The sequence below is a fragment of the Gnatocerus cornutus genome, chromosome 2 (assembly GCF_029298725.1).
Source record: "Gnatocerus cornutus isolate USDA-ARS CGAHR chromosome 2, icGnaCorn1.1, whole genome shotgun sequence".
Lineage (NCBI taxonomy): Eukaryota > Metazoa > Arthropoda > Insecta > Coleoptera > Tenebrionidae > Gnatocerus > Gnatocerus cornutus.
In genome coordinates, this window is record NC_142234.1 from 20346127 (window position 1) to 20366130 (window position 20004).

The window sequence follows — 20004 nt, forward strand, 5'->3', positions numbered from 1 at the left end:
AATTAATAACCTCCCAAAATTTTATTGATGCGGCGTTAAAATTACCAAAGTTACAAGCGTTAATAATTTTGATTGTCAATTTTTGGTTCATTTTGAGAATAAAAAATTTCAAAATCTGTCACTTCCAGTGTGCAATTTTGCAATTTGGTACGACTAATAAACAGGTCCAAATTAGTAACTTCCCTAAATTGCATTGTTGTGACGTTAAAACTACCAAAGTTACAAGCGTTAATAAATTTTGTCACTATTTTCTGTTCATCTTGAGAATAAGTAATTCCAAAATTTGTCTGTTCACTGGCAAGCTTTTATTGTTACCTTTTAAATAATGTATTATAGAGTTTCATGATTTTGCAAGTTCGAAGTAAAACGTAAAAAAAACATATGTGAACGCGAAGTAATGAAAAAACCACTTACATATTTTACAAATATTTCTGAGTCCTGACCTGTTAGAGCAAGACAAACTTTGTATTTAAAATAGCAAGGCAATTGTACTACTTTTTTCCACTGTTTTAGTACAAATTACGTTTAAAATTAGTTCTAAAAAAGATAGCCCGGCGCATCCACCATTTTTTACGTATTTTTTTTAAATTTCGTAGAAGTATTCATAATAAATCAATAAATGGATTTTTTTACTTGGTGAAAAAGCACACATTCTTCTGCACTAAAATAACAAAAGTTTACCTAGTTAAAAGATAGAAAAATGTAGCAACAAAAAAAGTAGTTAATAATTTTTTTTGACAAATTCCGGTTCACCTTTAGAATAAAAAAATCCAAAATCTGTCACTTCTGGTCTACAATTTTGCAATTTAGTACAGTCAATAAACAAGTCTATGTTAGTAACTTTCCTAAATTTCAACGTTGTTGTGCTAAAACTACCAAAGTTACAAGAGTTAGTAACCTTTTTTAGCAATTTTCGGTTCATTTTGAGAATAAAAAATTCCAAAATCTGTCATTTTCTGTCTACAATTTTGCAATTTGGTACGACTAGTAAACAGGATTAAATTAGTAACTTCCTAAAATTTTATTGTTGTGGGGTTAAAATTAACAAAGTTACAACCGCTAATAATTTTTATGGCCAATTTCCGGTTCATCTTAGGAATAAAAAATTCCAAAATCTATCACTTCCGGTCTACAATTTTGCAATTTAGTGTGGCTAATAAACAGGTCCAAATTAGTAACCTCCCCAAATTTCATTGTTGTCAAGTTAAAATTACCAAAGTTACAAACGTTAAAATTTTTTGTATGCCAATTTTCGGTTCATCTTAAGAATAAAAAATTTCAAAATCTGTCACTTCCGGTCAAACAATTTTGCAATTTGGTACGACTAATGAACAGGTCTAGTTCTGGTAAATGTAAATTAATTAACCACGCTGCAATTACAGTTTTCAGTTTCCAGTTCTTCGAAATATAATAAACGAGAACAATTGTTTTCAGCAAGTGGAAATTGTATCCCCGCTCGTAATTCACAATTCCAACAAAAGTTACGGACCATATTATGTGAATGCGCATAGTTCTGCTTACATTATAATCCTTCTGTCTGGTTACTTGTTAATAATAGCGTGTGTGTGCTTATCGTGTGTTTTATAATCACGAACACTATTACATTATCGTCGTACAAAGTTAAAGAGAAAGTTTACAACAAAGCTGTCCCTGTCCCTGTGCCACTATGTTTATCAACGCCAAACACCACTCAAAGATATTTAATTCTGTCTTAGCGAGATTTGCAGCAAATTATTCCGAACTCCGAGAGGACGCCGGAAACGAGTTTACTTGTTAAGTACTCCAAAAAGTAACCCTTTCAATCACAAACATGAACTTCTTCAGCGATATTTGGTGCAATAAAATATTCATGACGGCTCAGTTGTGATTATGCTGTTTGACAGCTTCCACGCAATCAACATAATTATGCAATTTTTCGTCTTTGCAATGCACGTGCATATTTTAGCCCAATCCCTGAAATAAAACCAGAAGATATACCGTTTCGGGGATGATTTTTACAATTTAAATTTTGAGCGATAAGAACGTTTCAAGCCTGATTAAACTTTTGCTGCAGAATCTGGCGCTCTTTTTTAGAGATGACTGCGAATTATTTCCCTTATATTGAACCAGTCGTACCCAAAACACGTCCAATCTTCAATAATGTCATAACGGCATCAGGTCGTGTCTGACCGATAGGCTCATCTCAAGATTCCGGCGACTTCTGGTGATCGTGTTCGTCGACCCAAAGCGTGCTGGGCGTCAAAATACGTGATGTTGCTGACTCCAGAGACGTCTTTCATCTAGCTGACATAACAGACATTCGATCTCTCTCCGATTTTACCCCAATAACACACATAAATAGTTTATCTCAGGGATTTCAACAGGATTTCGACATGATATATCTACTAGTCGGAAGGGAGATTCTTATCGCAATTTCTTTACCCGACATAAAGACAGTTCAAGTGGGAGACGTTGCAAACACTCCAGTAAATTATTCATTTTACGACAAGTTCGATACAGAAGGATGTTTTTACTCTGCTCCTGAATATAAACGTGATAGACTGTGGATATTCGCTAAAGACTGGCGAAATTTAAAAGCTTTCACTTGGAGTAAATTCCTCAAGAAAACTTATGAAGTGTTTGGAGACGTTAAAATTTTCCTTGCAGTTTTATAAATTAAGCAAAAACAATCTGCAGAAACGATTCATAGTAAAAGAACGAATTGAAAGGATTCGCATTTATGCACAATTTTTCAAACCTGTTGCATATTTTTCAATTTAATGCGCCCCATAAACATACTCATGTTTTCGCAAATTTTGTTGACTTCACAGTTTCCGTGATATCATTCATTTTGTATTAACAAAAAGAACGAAGCTTTGCTGGTTTTCAGCGGCAATTACAACACAGCACTTAACAGTCTCACAGAATATTAAATCTGTGTAAAAGCACATTGCACGTTGTAAATATTTGATAGATCAATGTAATCCTAGATTTTATGAAAACAGGAGATTGTGTATGCACTGAATATAAACCTGAAGTATCGCAGCCCGGAAAAAACGAATAAAACCGCGTGCATTATCCTGTTTCATAAAGTATTCCTGTTAATCCATAATGAAGGAATAAGTAGCCACAATCTAACGACTTTACTATTTAAATGCACGGGAAGAAAGTTAGTGTAATTTAGTTTAATAAATTTGTACACTTCAGCACTGCGTCAGAAATTATCCTGATTGCTGCTGGAATGAAAGTACCTAATTTCGCCTTGGTAATCACACAAATAAATTTAATACCTTCTTGGCTTAATTTCTCGAATCGTAATTTACTTTGACGATATAATCCAGTTGTTTGTAAAAATGAAGTTAATTCATCAATCAAAACTATCAAACTTGTCTCTCCTTTCGATAAATGGACTGTTTTGCATAATGTAAAAGAAAACTTGCTTGGAAAAGTTGGAAAAAATTACTGAAACGTGATCGACTTGCTTGCAAACTTTACAACACTTCCGTCACGGGTTGTCGATAATCCTTAAAATTGAATCTTTTCAAGATTATGAGGTACTTAGTGTTTAATAACATCTAAGTACTTGGCAAATTTGTTAACTTAATTACGCTATAACTCTTAGTCTCACTATAAGGACAAAACGGATTTAATAATGTTGCCCTCTTAACGACATAATGTGAACATTAGTGCAACATGTAACTTTGAGCCCTTTAGCACAAAGATACGGTCTAATCACGAAAAAATAAGTTAAAGTACTAATTTTCCTAAGAGCTCAAAGAATAGTGTTTAGATAAGCACTCGAGTTTGTACTAAAATCCAGCTAAAACTTCAAGTTCTTTGATCTCAGCGCGAAACTGAGTCGCTCTAGATCTCTCGTCATTTAATTATGAAATAATGCAAAAAATAACGACAAAACTTAAATTGTTTATTCAGAATATTAACTCAATCAAATCGCCTGCATTTGCTTGCTTTAACCATTAATCACACTGCTTGATAAATTAGTGGATTAAAAAAACAATTTTCTCCGAAAAGCTCGAGGGTTCGCGCGTTTTTTTTTCTGAATTCGGAATGATTTGCAGACAGTTCCAACCAGCACAATTCGAATCAACTTCAACGTTTAATGAACACTAACTAAGATTGAGACTCGCTTTAAAATACCGTCTATTATGCAACCTCCGTAACCACAATTTAATTTCCAAGTAAATAAATGTCTCCACGTCTGTTAAACGACGCTATGTTAGTATAAACCCGAAACTACAATTAAACGCGGCAACAAAGTCTTAACCGTTGCAGCAGATTTAAACGACAGGATAATGTTAGCCAAATGGGAATTCAATTTTACCGACCGGTATTCTACCTTGTTGCAAGAAAGTTTTCCGTCTTTTAGTTTTTTTTAGCATATTTTGTAGACGCTCTCGATGTCTTCTAAAAACCGGTGATTTTACAAAGTTGTTTTATTTAATTAGGCTCTGTCTTGAGCTTAAATTAATTTCTCTCTGTTTATAATTTAATAAGCGTAAGAAGTTTTAACTGAATTCTACCCCAGTCAATTCCTCGAAATTCAAATATCGTGTCAACTTCGAGTTACATTAGATTTCGATTTCTAATTTTTGCAGCTAGTGGATACTCTAAGGAAAGTTTAATATTCAATAAGCTTCTTAAACTTTGTGTGGTGTTGGGGATAAGAACTTCTTTGTTTTGAGGGAAAACACCGAACTATACTTGACGTCAATGGTAATTACATTAGGGTGCCACTCTGCCGAACGGGAAAACATTATCTGAGTTTTAGTTTCATTTCAATATGTTGATGGAGATCAGGGAAAAAAGAGGTGAAAACGTGTTTTCTGGTAAAATTATCTATGGGTAAATTTAGTTAGATTTAGTTAAAAAAAATGCTTCACATGCAACACCAATTACACTAGTCAATCAATTTAAAAAAAAATGTACTAAAAAAGCAAAAAATCCGTTTTGCTCCATCATTCAGAGATATTCTTAAAAAACATTTTTAAACTTTTTTATGGACAATCTAGTGGCAGTAACCGATGAAGGTCATCAATTTTACGAACATTTTATCTGAAGCAAAAAAATTTGTAGATTGATTCAAAAACGTCTTCAAATTTCTTTAAATTATATAAAATTTGATCAACAATTTTTTAGCAAGTGCTGCATAATTTTTATCTGTGATCTTTCGTTCAGACCAGTGAAATCATTTAGAAACACGAAATTTATGGAAAAACTAAAATTTGTGGACATTTAAAATAATTTTTTTACAAAATCCTTGAAAATTACCAAAGTTACAAGTGTTATCAATTTGTTTTAGCAATTTTCGGTTCATTTTGAGAATATAAAAATCCAAAATCTGTCACTTTCTGTCCACAATTTTGCAATTTAGTACGATTAATAAACAAGTCTAAATTAGTAAGCTCCCAAAATTTCCATGTAACATTCCAACTTACATATTTTGCAAATTTTTTTGAGTCCTGACCTGTTGGAGCAAACGGACTTTGTACTTAAAATAAGAAGGCAATTGTACTACTTTTTCCCACAACTTTAGTACAAATTACGTTCAAAATTTGCCCTCAAAAAATATAGTCCGGCGCATCCACCGTTTTTAAAGTTTTTTTTTTAAATTACGTAAAAATCAATAAATAGAATTTTTTACTTTGTGGAAAAGCACATACTCTGCATTAAAATAACAAAATTTTACCTAGTTAAAGGATAGAAAAATGTATGCAACACAAAAAGTAGAATAATTTGCACTCCAACTGAGTTGTAAACATGATTTATTCAAAAAGAAAAACCAAACTGTAAACATGATATCGTTTTTCAATAGATACGAATAAATTTCAATTCCATTTTAATGTATTTTGAAGTGTGATTTACTTTAGCTCTCATAAATAAAAATGCATGGAACTTAAAACAGCCACAATTACCTCTTTGATTTTCTGTAACTTCTACATTACGTTTGCCTTAGTTTTCAAACAAAATGTAATCAAATACATTGCAAATTCAGGCTAAGTCCATGTTTACGTACAAGTATCAAGCACAGGCGAATCACAACTTGTGTGGATGACATTATTCGGTAAATAAACAATTTGGCGGTTTATATTCGACAAGGTAATTACACAGGCTGCTTTCAATTCAAAGGAGAACGGTCAATTATTGATATCAAATCGATCATTGTGTTTACTCATTAAACTTGAGTAATCACTATGTTGTTGAGTAAAGTCCGACAAATAGGTGCGGATAAACATGGGTAAGTAATCATGTTTAGTAAAATTGTTATGATTTGAGCCAGTTGTGAATATACGTACTCGAATAAAAATTGATTTCGTGTTCGGACAATATTTTCAGATGTTGATGCCGATGTGAGAAGAAAAGAAACTCCCTTTTTTATCACAAAGTTAAATCTGTCGTCTGTTTTTTATTGCCGTATATCCTCACATCCTTCTCCTCCAAGTATAATAACATGTGATCATTGTACTGCGTAATCTTTTGACAGAGCCAGCAATAAAACGGGAATTTACAAATTGTGATTTAAATTAAAAAGCGGCACAAAACACAACACAAACACGTTGAATCGTTTAGTTGCACTAAATGTTTTAGCTGTTTGCTAAATAAATTAGGAACGTGCCTAATTACGTATTGTGGGAAGAACACACATTGGAAAAACTTAGAACCCTATAGAGTGCAGTGGACTAGGAACATTCATCGTTATGTTTACAGTACATTCTGTTATAAATTATCAACTTCATCGTGACCCAGACAAATGTAGACGTTATCATCAATCAATGATGCTCATGCATATTTCAGGTAAATGGAATGGAAAATGGTATCATATATGCTTGATTTGTGGATATTTAGTCTCACTTAACATCAAATTTCGTTACCATACACCACACAGGTAAAAACGGAAAATTGGGTGGATCATCCAGACCTCATTTGTACCAAATTTATGGGCCAAAAACGACGTTAATTGAATACTAAGTTTTGATATAAAATAAACCGGTCAATACAAATGGCAAATTCGGGGCAGTTTAAAATTTTCAATTATATTTTAATTGCTAATATCAACCTAAATAATGCACTTTTGTTTGGCCATTTAATCAACTTTAAATTAGCAGGTTGGATAACGTTATTCATTCATTTATTTCCCTTAAAAACTGTTTAAATAATCACAGACTTGTGTCAGTACAAATTTTATTGTTCCTTAAATTTCATTCTTGTGCCGTTAAAATTACCAAGGTTACAAGGGTTACAATTTTTTTTGCAATTTTCGGTTTATTTTGAGAATAAAAAATTCCAAAATCTGTCCCTTTTGGTTTACAATTTTGCAATTTAGTACGACTAATAAACAGATGTAAATTAGTAACTTCCCAAAATTTCATTGTTGTGGCGTTAAAATTACCAAAGTTACCAGCGTTACATGCATATTTCAGATAAATGCAATGGAAAATGGTATCATATATGCTTGATTTGTAGATATTTAGTTTCACTTAACACCAAACGACGATAATTGAATACTAAGTTTTGATATAAAATAAACCGGTCAATACGAATGACAAACTCGGTGCTGTTAAACTTTTCAATGCCATTTTAATTGCTAATATCAACCTAAATAATGCACTTTTGTTTGGCCATTTAATGAATTTTAAATAAGCAGGTTGGCTGACGTTATTCAAGGCTACTTTGGTTCACAACATCGTTAAGCTGCAAACATGACAGTAAATTCAACAGCGGTCACAAATAATTGAGTTTTCCCTTAAAAACTGTGTAAATAAACACAGACTCGTGTCAGTACAAATTTTATTGTTTTTGCCAAAGTTGGTTTTGCTTCGTAATCTGAATCTCCTGAAACGATAATTAGATGCCATTTTTTGCATGTTTAATGTAAGAAACGAAGATTTCTAATATTCCGAGAGCCTTCAGGCAGATACATATTTAAATTTTGATGTTTCATCTTTCCAAATTCATGTTTACTACATTTTCGATTCTCATTTTAAAACTTGTATTATGTCAACTTGAGATAAATTGAAATATAACGAGGGTTTCCAGTAGCATCAGCATTTCAACAAATAACTTTAAGAGACGTATTTGCGCGAATTCCTCCCACAATAAACAAACTGACTGTAAAAACGCTATTAGATTTGGATGACAATTGTAGTATTGAAAGGCAAATATTTGTAGAACTGGAAAATATTATAGAGAATTAAAAATCCTATGCCCTAATATCGAATGAATCTCCAACAGTTATGAACGTGTTCAGAGTATCGTAAGAACTTAATAACAACATCCATTACTTTGACAGGCGGAAATTATGATTCTCTATCGACGCCAGCTAGTTCTCTTCATAAACAATTCTGCGCAAAAATTCGATTTGTTTTATATCCCAGTTATACAGTGTTCACGTAAAAATTTTAAAGGCAATATCGGGTTTCACAATGAATGACAACTGTGTCAAATCACATTTCAAATGAGCATGTCTACACCAACAGTTCACTTTAATTTAAGTTTGCAATTTCGGTTTACGTCAAGATATTTCATTTCAACTTTGACGTTTCTATGTGTCATTAATTTTAGTTATGACGCAGTTTGACTGCACAACTGCATTAACATAAGCATCAACAGCCGTTTAAGTGATTTAATTATTTGAAGCCACCTGGGGAATGTTAAAAATGGTGGAGGCGCCGGGATTTCAGAGCGCTGTTTACAATAACAAGAAATACGAGAATCGAATTTGTCTTCTTTTAAAGTTGATAATCATTGATCATGAAACGCGTCGGCGAGAGTGAAATTTTGTTCTTGGGAAGTTAATTTTCCAATTTCATCTCATAAGCAATTTTAATTACATCCATATCAGTTAAAATATGACAGTGGCTATTAAGAACGGGCGGAATAATGAAAACGGGGAAAAGTCGGCTGCGGTAAAGAAGTTATCGGTATTGCGCCGAAGCAAATGGAGAACATCTGCTGAAATCTGGAACCGCAATACAGAACTAAGACAGATGTTGATAGCGCCTTGCTTAATTTACCGGGCCATTGCTGAAGTGAGGAACAAACCGTGCGCTGATAAATCTAAGGCGTGAGGAATGAGTTATTACCACATCGACGCACCGCCAAACTGACGAATTAATTAAATATTCTGCTTCATTTCTGAATTCGCGGGGCTGCAAGAGAAATTTCTTACGAAATTACAAGTCGTTACAAAGTTACATCAACATACATCATCAGGTCCATTAGAGGCCGAAATAAAAAATTGTTTACGTGTCTCTCGAGAGCTTCTACATGCATTAAGTAATTTGATAAAAGTTCAGTGAATGGGAGAAACAGAACAAAAAATCTTGCGTCTTATTCAGGATCGCGAAACAAGCTCCAGGGCATGTCATAACACACCGAATAAGTGCTGCAAGACATTTGTGGCAAAATTATTCCTTTTTAATCATTTCACCGATGAATATTTCACAATTGGACTTTACCCTCCGCAACCACAAAGAGATTACACCCCAAAATTGTAGCTATACACGGTCGCAATTATTCGTTACTAATCCATTTTTAATTTCCACACCCGTTGAAGTCACATCTGTTTTTTAAGACAGAAATGTTCTTCACGTTTGTTAATTTCAACAAACATAACTTCGGCCATCATTCAAACGGTATACGTGCTTTTTTATTGGAGCAAACAAATAAAAGTCCGAGAGAACTAAATTGAGACTGAAGTTTCACACATTCCCTGAGGTCCCAAATGCGGAAAGCGGTCGTGCATTATCATAGTGTAAAACAATAATGTGGAAATTTTCTTTGTATATTTTCAGTCAGTTAACTGCAACATCTGCTTCGAGGAAATGAGCAGGAGTGGTTTTTTGTGTGAGGTGAGCTCCCAAAACGACTCATTCCACGTAAATTTCTAAAAAAATGCAAAGAATAAATTTTATTCATGATTCATTGTTCCGTCCCTTTGGTTTTTCGTAATTTAGCGTCAAATGGGCGAATATAAAAAAGCCTTTTGAAATCGTTTTTCTTGCGATTTTTTATCTTCGATGGTTGTTTTGAGCCACAGTCGATATCTCGCTGCGCTCATTTTACGCAGAATTTCACGTAGAATCAAAAAAGGTAAGACTCGTTAAGATCAGTTCTCAAATAACCGAGTTATGGGCGATCAAAGTTATGTAGATGCTACTCCAGGTAGTGTGAACGTTGCTTTTCCAAGATTAGCTTTCATCTTTGAAGGCAATAACGCTCTTAATCTTCCTATAGTCACGTCGTTCATTTCCCTCATCAGCAAAAGCATCACTTTTTGTGCTAATGAAAAAAGGGCACGTGACTGTCATCAATTCGATTTAGTATATTCCCGTCCTTCGGCAGATTAACAACTTCATAAATTAGCGCTTGAAATCTCTCATTTAGTTCCGAGATGAATAAAATAGAGCACGATAAGAGCTTGATGCTATCTCAAATCCGGATTTGTTTTCTTTGCCGTAAATTCTACCTCTTTTCCTGTTAACCATTCTCCTTATTGAATAATAAATCACTTAATTTATTTCCCTTGCATTTGTTTGAACATATTTCTATATTTCGGCGTCAAGCATGGAAGCTTTCAAGTCGTCGAGTTGAATTAAGAAAAACTTCCTAAGTATAATGCGAGTTATCCTGTACACAAGATCGATAAGCAAGTTACCCAGATTTTGTCAGAAATAGCGATACTTTGATATATTAAACACGCAAACAGATGAGGTAAGCGTGTTGCCAATACATTAATGGCATATGATGTTATAAGGAAACTTCGTAAAGGAAATATCGCTGCTGCGAAACGAATACCTGCCAGAAAATCGATGTTTTCTGAGTAATACCGCCATTGTATTTGTCACACAACGGAGATGAAGTCTGCGATAACTGATAACACCTCGTTGAGACATATTGTCAATTGTCAACTAGACAACGTTTCATTTATTGTGCTTATTTGGTAAATGCGCTGGAAACGGGAAAAAATTGTATTATCTAACCAACTAATGAAAAGCTATTACTGGAAATGGTTGCATGAACACAAAAAAACAATCAATTCGGTGCGAGAACATAGGAAAACAATTAATAAGAGCACTGCTTTTTCACGTTTCGGTCAACGGAAAAAATTATCCTGTCAGAATAACTTCAAATAAGGAAATAGGCATGGTCAACTCAATTTTCGTGTGCGAGAACCCAGAAGCCGTATTATTAATTTTTAAGAGTTATTGGGGATACGGACAATTCGTTCCCGGACGATTCGGCGAATGGGTAATACGATCTCAAATTGACGACAAATGAAAAGACCATGAATCACACCAACAGTGCAGGGAAAAATAATTTTGGCTCGTTGAATTTTACTTGTCAGTCTGATTATGTAAAGTTTAGAGTGACGTTTACGATTTTAATTTCTAACGTTTTCTAGGCCACGTTTATGGCCCCGACTGTATTATTTATTTGAGTGCATGAATGAAATTTTGACATGCGATTTGTTTTACGATTATAAAAATTTCTAGGAAATCGAAATAACCCTTGTGTAGAGTTGTGCAGTACAGTCTTTTGGAACAAAAACGAAAAAGACGCTATGCCTGCAATATTTGCTTTATTGTATCTATTCAAGTATAGACATTTGATTGCAATGACTTCTTTGAAGGTAGACTTCCATCTATATGGTGAAGGCAAACATTACAAGTTTTATTTTTATTTTTATCCTGGTTTTCAGTAAATCAGCGAATGAAACAACTTTTCTTTACTTTCTTATCAGACAAATTGGTTTTGGATAGGTATTTAGACATTTTGGAATTCAAGCCAACACGCTAATATTAAAGATGACAATTTATTAGCACACTAAATCTGTGTTTTATTTATTTATCTAATTTCCTGTTTAGTCTGATAAATTTGAATCGTCGCTATTAAAAATAATTTTCGTTTGAATCTTTTCTTCATTTTTCGTTTATATTTCTAAACTAAAATCGATGAATAGGAAATTTAACTATTGAGTTCATTCAGGCTGAATCTAAAATCTAAAACTGTCCTAATTCCTCTTCTGTACGTCAACAAATTACTGAATCAAGGGCATTTCAAATTTTGGGTTGTGTCAAAAAGACCAAAATTTTGAAGCTTAGAAAATATCGCTGCTCAGTTGTTACAGATCCTACATTTGAAATTTTTCTAAAAAATTATATTCTACATCTAATTCGGTTGATATCTCGCTTTTTACGCAGAATCTAAAACTGTTTGAATTTTTAACATAGATACGTCTAGAAATGATAGAATTAGTAAAATTTAAAGTTTCGGATAGTTGCTTTTCAGTCTCTAATTCAGACACGGTTGATATCTCACTTATTTATTTATAAAGCAATATTAAAGTATTGATGCTTATTTAACGCAGAATTTTAAGCAAAATCCAAACCTGTTCGAATTTTTAACATACGACTACAAATAACCGAATTTCAAGCGTTTAAAGTTTCGGATAGTAAATTTTGTATTATGACACTAGGTACCATTGCCAAGTTATAAATATTAAAATCACTCGATATCTCGCTAAGACCTAGTTCTCTTTTATTGCCTTTTAAAATATACATAGAAGAGCATCCTATTATACATTTACAAGTAAAAATATACATGTAGTTATAACCGACTTTACTTTTTTTTTACTCCTCTTATAAATAAAACGAACTGAACGCTCATAGAACTCGTCATAACAGAGAATTAGTTAAAAAGACTCATTTTGGCACCATCGTCTGGCAGGATCAACTTAAAGAGACTGGAAATCCACGCCAAAGCTCTCCAATTAAAGGAATAATGAACTGTTTAGAGGGCCTTCATTGTTCGCTGCAATTCACTAATAATATTTGTTGAATTAAAAGAAAACAAAAGACATCATGGCGCAATAAGCCCGAAAAATTACCATGTATTCGCCTCCTTGAAATGTTAAAAGAATTTGAAATTTATAGCGCTTTAAAGCCACCTTTGACTTGATAAAATTCTACTGCATTTAGACGGAAGTGCTGCATGAATATGAGATTCGATGCATCTTGTTATGTGCCCGACCCACAATTTCCTTATTTCGCATTGGCAGAGTATCTTTTACAAATCGTAAAAATACGAATTCAATTTCAATATCCAATTCTCTGCACATGGCTAGCTAGCCATGTGTTAACCATATTTTTGTATTTATTGGCTTTCCACTTTTCCGATTGCTAGTTAGGCGGCATCAACTTTGTTTGCCACAGTATTATTGTTGCAGTTTGGATACTTTTTATTATTATAACCTCCCTCAAGAGGTATTTATTCAAGCAACATATTTAGAAAACGTCTTTAATTTTCTTGGGAATTACCAGCTATCCGCAAAAGTCCGGCGGTAATAGCTCCATGGGGAGTTAAGCCAGCTTGTTTCGCTTTGCAGAAATGGTTAAGAGAGTTAGTTCAAAGTAAGCGCAACATAAATGCAAAATTAAATTATTTCGGGGCAAAATATGTAATTGTACACTTAAATATTCGTCGGTTTAATTTACATGCTCCAATTCGGAGCAGTCAACACACTCCTAGGAGACAATCAGTGGATACAAGAACCCTCAAAGACGTCTCTAGTGCAAGAAGGTTTGCTTTGAAAGAGTATCGTTTTGTTACCCCGAAAATATGCAAAACCAGCTTTGACTTTAAGCTGCCGATGTTACTTAAAATCCACTTTATATTGCTAACATTGGCCTCATACTTTAATTAAAGTAATTCATTCAAATTAATAACTTTAAATTCTGAGCACGTTTGCCATTAAATTCAACCCGTTCCTGCATAGTCACTAATATCTATCCTTACGCAACCGATGTGTATATGTGAGAATAATCTCCATTTTTAGTGCCACTTCCAGATTTAATCCCGTTTGCTTTATTATGGCTAAAATTTATAGCATAAGCTTAACAAATTATGATAAATCGTGTAAAATATGCTTTTAAGGGTTGTTCTAGTTGTGTGGCTAAACATCTATTATCCTAGAATAATCACATTCATTTGAACATGGAACCTTGCAAGGAGCGTAAACATTATGATAGGATGATTTGCAATGTAAGGCTAATATGGGCTAAATAGGCCGTGACTGAGTTATAATAACAACTGTCGTTAACACCACTACTAATCCTCGGCGAAAGTTTAATTACACATAGGGATATTAAGCTCGGATATTTGTTTACGCAATTACCTCAAATTTATACCTGAGAAAAACGCAACAATTTCTTGATAATTGCTCAATTAAAATTGTTGATCCTATTTATAAAATCTTTCCACCGAGGATTTGGAACAGTAATAATTGTGTGGAATGTTTCTGTTTGAAGTACTGATTGGCTTTGATAAAATTTGTTGGTTATTTGTCTTCACAAACTCGATAAAATTGTTTACTTTCAATTTACACGAGTGATACATTCCACATGAGACTCGTATCCCTTTTCGGTGGATATTTTTTATTGGATCAGAACCTCAAGAGGCGATTGATGTTTGCCTCATATCACAGAACTCCAAGGTACAAGTATGTTTTATTTACTGAAAGTTTTATTCATAAAAAAAAATACGTCCGGCACAAACATTTTGGGTTTAAGAGAAATGACCCGGCGCATCCACCATTTCTAACACGTTTATATTATTTAAATTGCGGCCAAACTAGTCTGGAACTGCAAAATCGATAGTGTCGGTATTAATCTACATTGGTATCCGCTGGAAGAAAATCCGTCCGATACATGTGAAAGAAAATTAGATGAATCTCAGACACAAAAGCGCTTTAGATAAACAGACCTGGCAGGGAGGTAACGGAGAAAAGCTTTTTCAAAAGTGGATGCAACAAATCATCGAACATGCAAAAATCCGGTAATTATAGTAACCACGATAAATGTTTATTAACATTCAAATCGCGTGTTCGCAAGCATAAGCGAAATTAAATTAGTACCTGCAATTGCGAAAAATCAAACTGATGAATGATTATTTTGTAAGTACCCCAACTACAAGCAACAAAAATATTTTCGAACACGACTCAAGAAACACACTTCTTCGGTTCTCTCTCTTTGTCAATATTTGCGCAGACAGCTATTTTGCTAAAATCAATGCTATCATCCGCCTGCAGTCTCAACACGAACAGGCAAATTAATTTTCATGTATTATAATTTCATTGTGAGCTTTTTCAGCAAAATTCCGAGTTCCTTCAAAGTTTGTAAGTTTGGTTTGCTCTATTTTGTAGCTTGTTGGAAAACTATGTCTCTGTACAGCGAAATCCAATGAAGGATTTCGCAGATAAGAATATTTATACAAAACTTCGGAACTCCCACAATTAATAAAAGTTTTGCTTCGATCAGAGCGTGTATTATTTGATTAGATGGCATTAAATTCGCATAGATCTTTGGTTTGATCCGGACTCGACCGGAATGGTAAAAGTGCGGTTATCGAGATGCAGATCTGCGGAGAATTCGCGATTCTGGAAAATAGAAGTCGTGTTTGCGGGGTTTAGTTTTTCGGTTTTTGTGCGATGGCTAAGCAGGTTTTTACCTTAAATTATTTTGCAAAGTTTATGGAAGATGGAAGATATGCGGTTTACAAGTTTGAGGTGATTTGTGGACCAATTACGCGAATTTATTATTGCATTTCAAGACTTAACAAATAAACTTTTTTTGCCGATAAAGTCCACTAAAAAAACTCCTAAAGATTCGATATTTTTGCACAAACTTGGTCAGATTTCCGTAAATTATGTTACATATTTTCCAGTCTGCCTCATCATCGTCTTCCGAGCGTCAGCTATAATTAATAAGACGCAGCTGTTTGTAGTTGCATTAGAATCAGAAGTTAAGCATGCCATCAATTGTGGAACGTGATGTTTCAATCCTAGTTTGTACTAGAATATTAGTATTCAAACCATTTTGCATTATACTAGTTTAGTTAATTATAAGCGATGTTTGTTTAGGAGACCAAAGACAGATTTCGCACAGTTATACTGTTAAACAATCATAAGATTCAATTAATTTCGAACCGAAAGTTCAATGTAATCAATCTGTTTATGTAGTAACTATGAACGTTTGTTTAACCATAAGATAATAAAAAGTACGACCGCTGGATGATAAAATTTAATGGGACACCGCCAGCTCTAACTCTTGCGTCAAAGTCTTCCCCGCAATTATGCAAAACTAATTGCATTAATTGAACTTATCTCACTTCAATATAGAAGCTGTTTAGTCTCGCCAGGTATAAATTAGATTAGTTTGTATCGGGTTTTGATTGCAGCAAATGAAGACGTCTAAATTCGAAAGTGAGGCGAGCGTATGCATTCAGAAGTACGAAACTGAATCAGGGAATAAATCTACCGCAGATGTATCAATGACCATTTTGTTTTATTAGTTTTGCACTTTCTTGACAGATCTAATTTTGCAATTTGCCGTAAATCGTGTTCAACAAGACGGATTTAGTTTGCTTTGAAAATTGTACGGAAACAAAAGAAACGGAGCGCGCTTATTAGTACCAAAAAAAAAATGTTTCGATTGTTTTGCATTACTACCAAACGGAATGCAAACCAACAATGCATTCTATTGCAGAATGCTACAAACGAAAACGAGAACAAAAAGTTTTATTAAAAATCCTCATTTTATTCCACTTGACGTGCAATTTCCGGAGCTTTCCGGGCTATTTGAAGTACACATAATATGATGTTTCAGTACCAGATGTTTTAATTCTGCTACGGTGGTTACCTGATTGATGTTCGGAATTAGTTACCCTATCTGTCTAGGTAATGTGCAATAAAGTCAGAGAATGTATTGTTTAGGGGAGGCGAGAATTAAACCGGAGATGTGACTCGTAAACACAAATCCTGTGCATTCACGAAGAAATTCATTGCGGGTTGTCTCGCAAATGGCATATGGAAAATATGCCATTAGCTTGCCACGTGCCTAATGGCTTAGATATGGCAAAAAACCGCGTTTTTTATCTCGACTCGTTACATGTGTAGAGCGCTTACGAGCAAATTGCGCGCTTTATTAATTCGATGCAAGATATTTTTGTGATTATCATTCACCGACAAAAATGCGCTGATATTACTATTTCAGTTTGGTGACTTTTTGTCGCGGCTCCGGTCATAACTGAAACGCGAAAAAGATTTAATTAAAAAATGTAATGAGCTATTCGAAACGTGTATGCCATGATAAAATGAGTCTTATTACTGCTATTAATTAAAAAACTTTGTTGAAATCTTTTGCGACCGGCCAGAATTATTAATTTTTACCGATTTTATAGTCCGAGATTTCCACGTTTCAAACGGGATGTAATTAACTTTTAAACGCATTAAATAAATTGTCATTTCGACAGAAAAGACACTCATTAAAATGGCGAACAAATAGTAGGATTTCAGTTGACATATTAATTGCTTCGCCGCCTATTACGTGTACCTAACTGAAGTAATTTAGTTTCAAATGATTCAGAGGGTTTTAAACATCCTTCTCTTAAATATCATTGCGATTTACATGGAATGGACTGACCTGGTTGGATGTTGACCCCACTCAACATTGCGGAGGTTAATTCCAAAGGAAATATTGTTTTTCAATAGCAATTTATACTGCAGTTTTATTTAATTATTATTTGATGCAACGCACTGGAATGTAAATAGCAGTGATTATTACACTCCACAGCCACAGATCCTGTTTTATTGTGGGAGAAGTTGGAACAATTTTATTTTTATTTGTGGAGTCCCAAACCACTTGTTATAAGGCAAAAACGTTTATTTTTGAGTTCACAAATCTGAATCTGCAGAATCTGAAAGAGTCCAAGAAAATTTGAAATAAATTCGAAAATCAAAAGAATCTAAACTAAAATAACTCGAAAGAATCAAAGAGAATAAAGTAGATTCTTTCCCTGAAAGATCTGAAAAACATGGCAAATTTGTGTTAAAAGAATCCAAAAAAACGGTCAAATAGTCTAAAACCAAAAATTCAAATCGATCGTCCGCCGCCGAAGCGAAACTTTTGTCCGAAATGTTTGCTCCACGTCAAACCAGATCACTCTTTGTTGCGTTAAGTTTAATTACGCGCCGTTGCCGATAAATTGCCCCTTGAACACGGTTAATTAAATCAAAATTTCGGGGTAACCTGACAAAAATTATATTGTCATTTCCACTCAAACCGTTCTAAACTGCCTATTTTCTCGGTAACAATTACGCCAAATTGGATTGGATTAAAACGTTACAGCGGCAATTGCATGGTGCGTATTCACTGGATCGAAAATTATTATTTTCCAGATAATTTCGCAATTTCCAGCAGTTGCAGATTCACACTTCACACTGTGGACAGGTAATTCATTGAATCTTTGAATGAAATGAGTTGTGAAATTAATTCATTATTTCGTAAAACTGTCAGGTTCGAGATTTTCTTTAAATCCTGTGTCAGTCACAACGCGATTTGAAAATATTCCTCTCACAGTTTTTTGAATTTCCGTAGATACGCTTTGGTGCTCTGACATATGCATTGCACGGATTCTGTTAATAAAAGTATTATTCTCATTTTCCATAAATTTAAAATTGGAAATTGTGCGATTTTTCATTTTTCGGTAAATGTGATGTATGATCGCGACAGCTGAGCTGTTAATCGATATTCATACAAAGGAGTTTCTACTTTTAGTGAAATGGCGTCTTGCTTGGACGAGGATTAAAATTATCATGCATCGACAACGATCTTTTTTTTGTTTTCAGTGTTTTCAGACTAATTAAATTAATTTGCATATAATTTTAACAGAGTGCTGATTTATGCTAATTGTAATAATGTTTGCTATAGACCAATGCTGGTTACTATTATAGATTTGTCATTTCAAGTAAATGTTTGTTGATAAATTAATTATTCATATCATTTCATAGAATCGATAAATAGTTGAGAGCTGCAAATAGGATTTTCTTTACATAACCAATTAATTTAATTTAAACCTGATAAGCACTGAAAAGTTGCCATTTCAGATCAAACAAGTTGCTTTTTTGCGTTGTATTTGCCTACAGTATGTCACCGGATTGAGTTCACAAGAGGAAAAAAAACGTTATTTTTCATTTTACAAAAAAATGACAAAGAAATAATATTTTTTGCTTAATTTAAAATAAATAAATCTTTAATTAAAACTTTAATATTATGAAGCTGTGTTCTTAAAATCGAAAAAAACAAAAAATAAGGAAGAACTTTTTTATTTTTAATTTTGCAAAAAATGTCAAAGGAATGAAATTTGTTCCTTAACTCAAACCAATTTCCACTATTTGATTGACCCATTACCTGTTTTAGCACATAGTTCAATTTTAACTCGTAATTCTTTAAGACTTTAAGAATTTTCGAATTTTCTCAATTATTGTTAAGAAACAATTGCATTTTTTTTCCAATTTTTTAATACTTACACATTATTGGGTAAATTTTTCTTTAATCTTTAACGCACTATTTAATATTGTGAATCCACAGCCTGCTATTATTTAAATACGATTACAAAATTAATAAATAAAAATAATGAAAAAATTAATTTTAACAGTGTACAAACTAATAATTTTGAAATTTTAATTGCAGAGTTATCTGTTTTGAAATAAGCAAAAAATGTTATTCCTTTGTCATTTTTTTGTAAAATGGAAAATAAACTTTTTTTCCCTCTTGTGAACTCAGGCCGGGGACATACTGTATATTTAAGCTGCGGGTATTATTTGTTTTGCTGTATGCTGTATGATATATTGTGTGATTCATTAAATTTCCATTCGCAGTTGGCTTTGAGAAAAAAATTCATGTCGTAACTAACACCATTACAGTAGTTTCGACTTAATATTTGCGAGATTTGCTAGTTATCGAACAAGAAGTCAACGCACGTCCAAAATACACGGCCTACCTAGAATGGAAATTTAATGAATCACACGATATTAAAAATTATTATAAAACCTAATTTATGAAAATTGTATGTTATGCTAATGGGAATCAATAAATTCAATTGAAATTGTTGCATAGTAAATTAATATTATTTTCTATGCACTTTTTCAATTTTTTATTCTAGGTATGC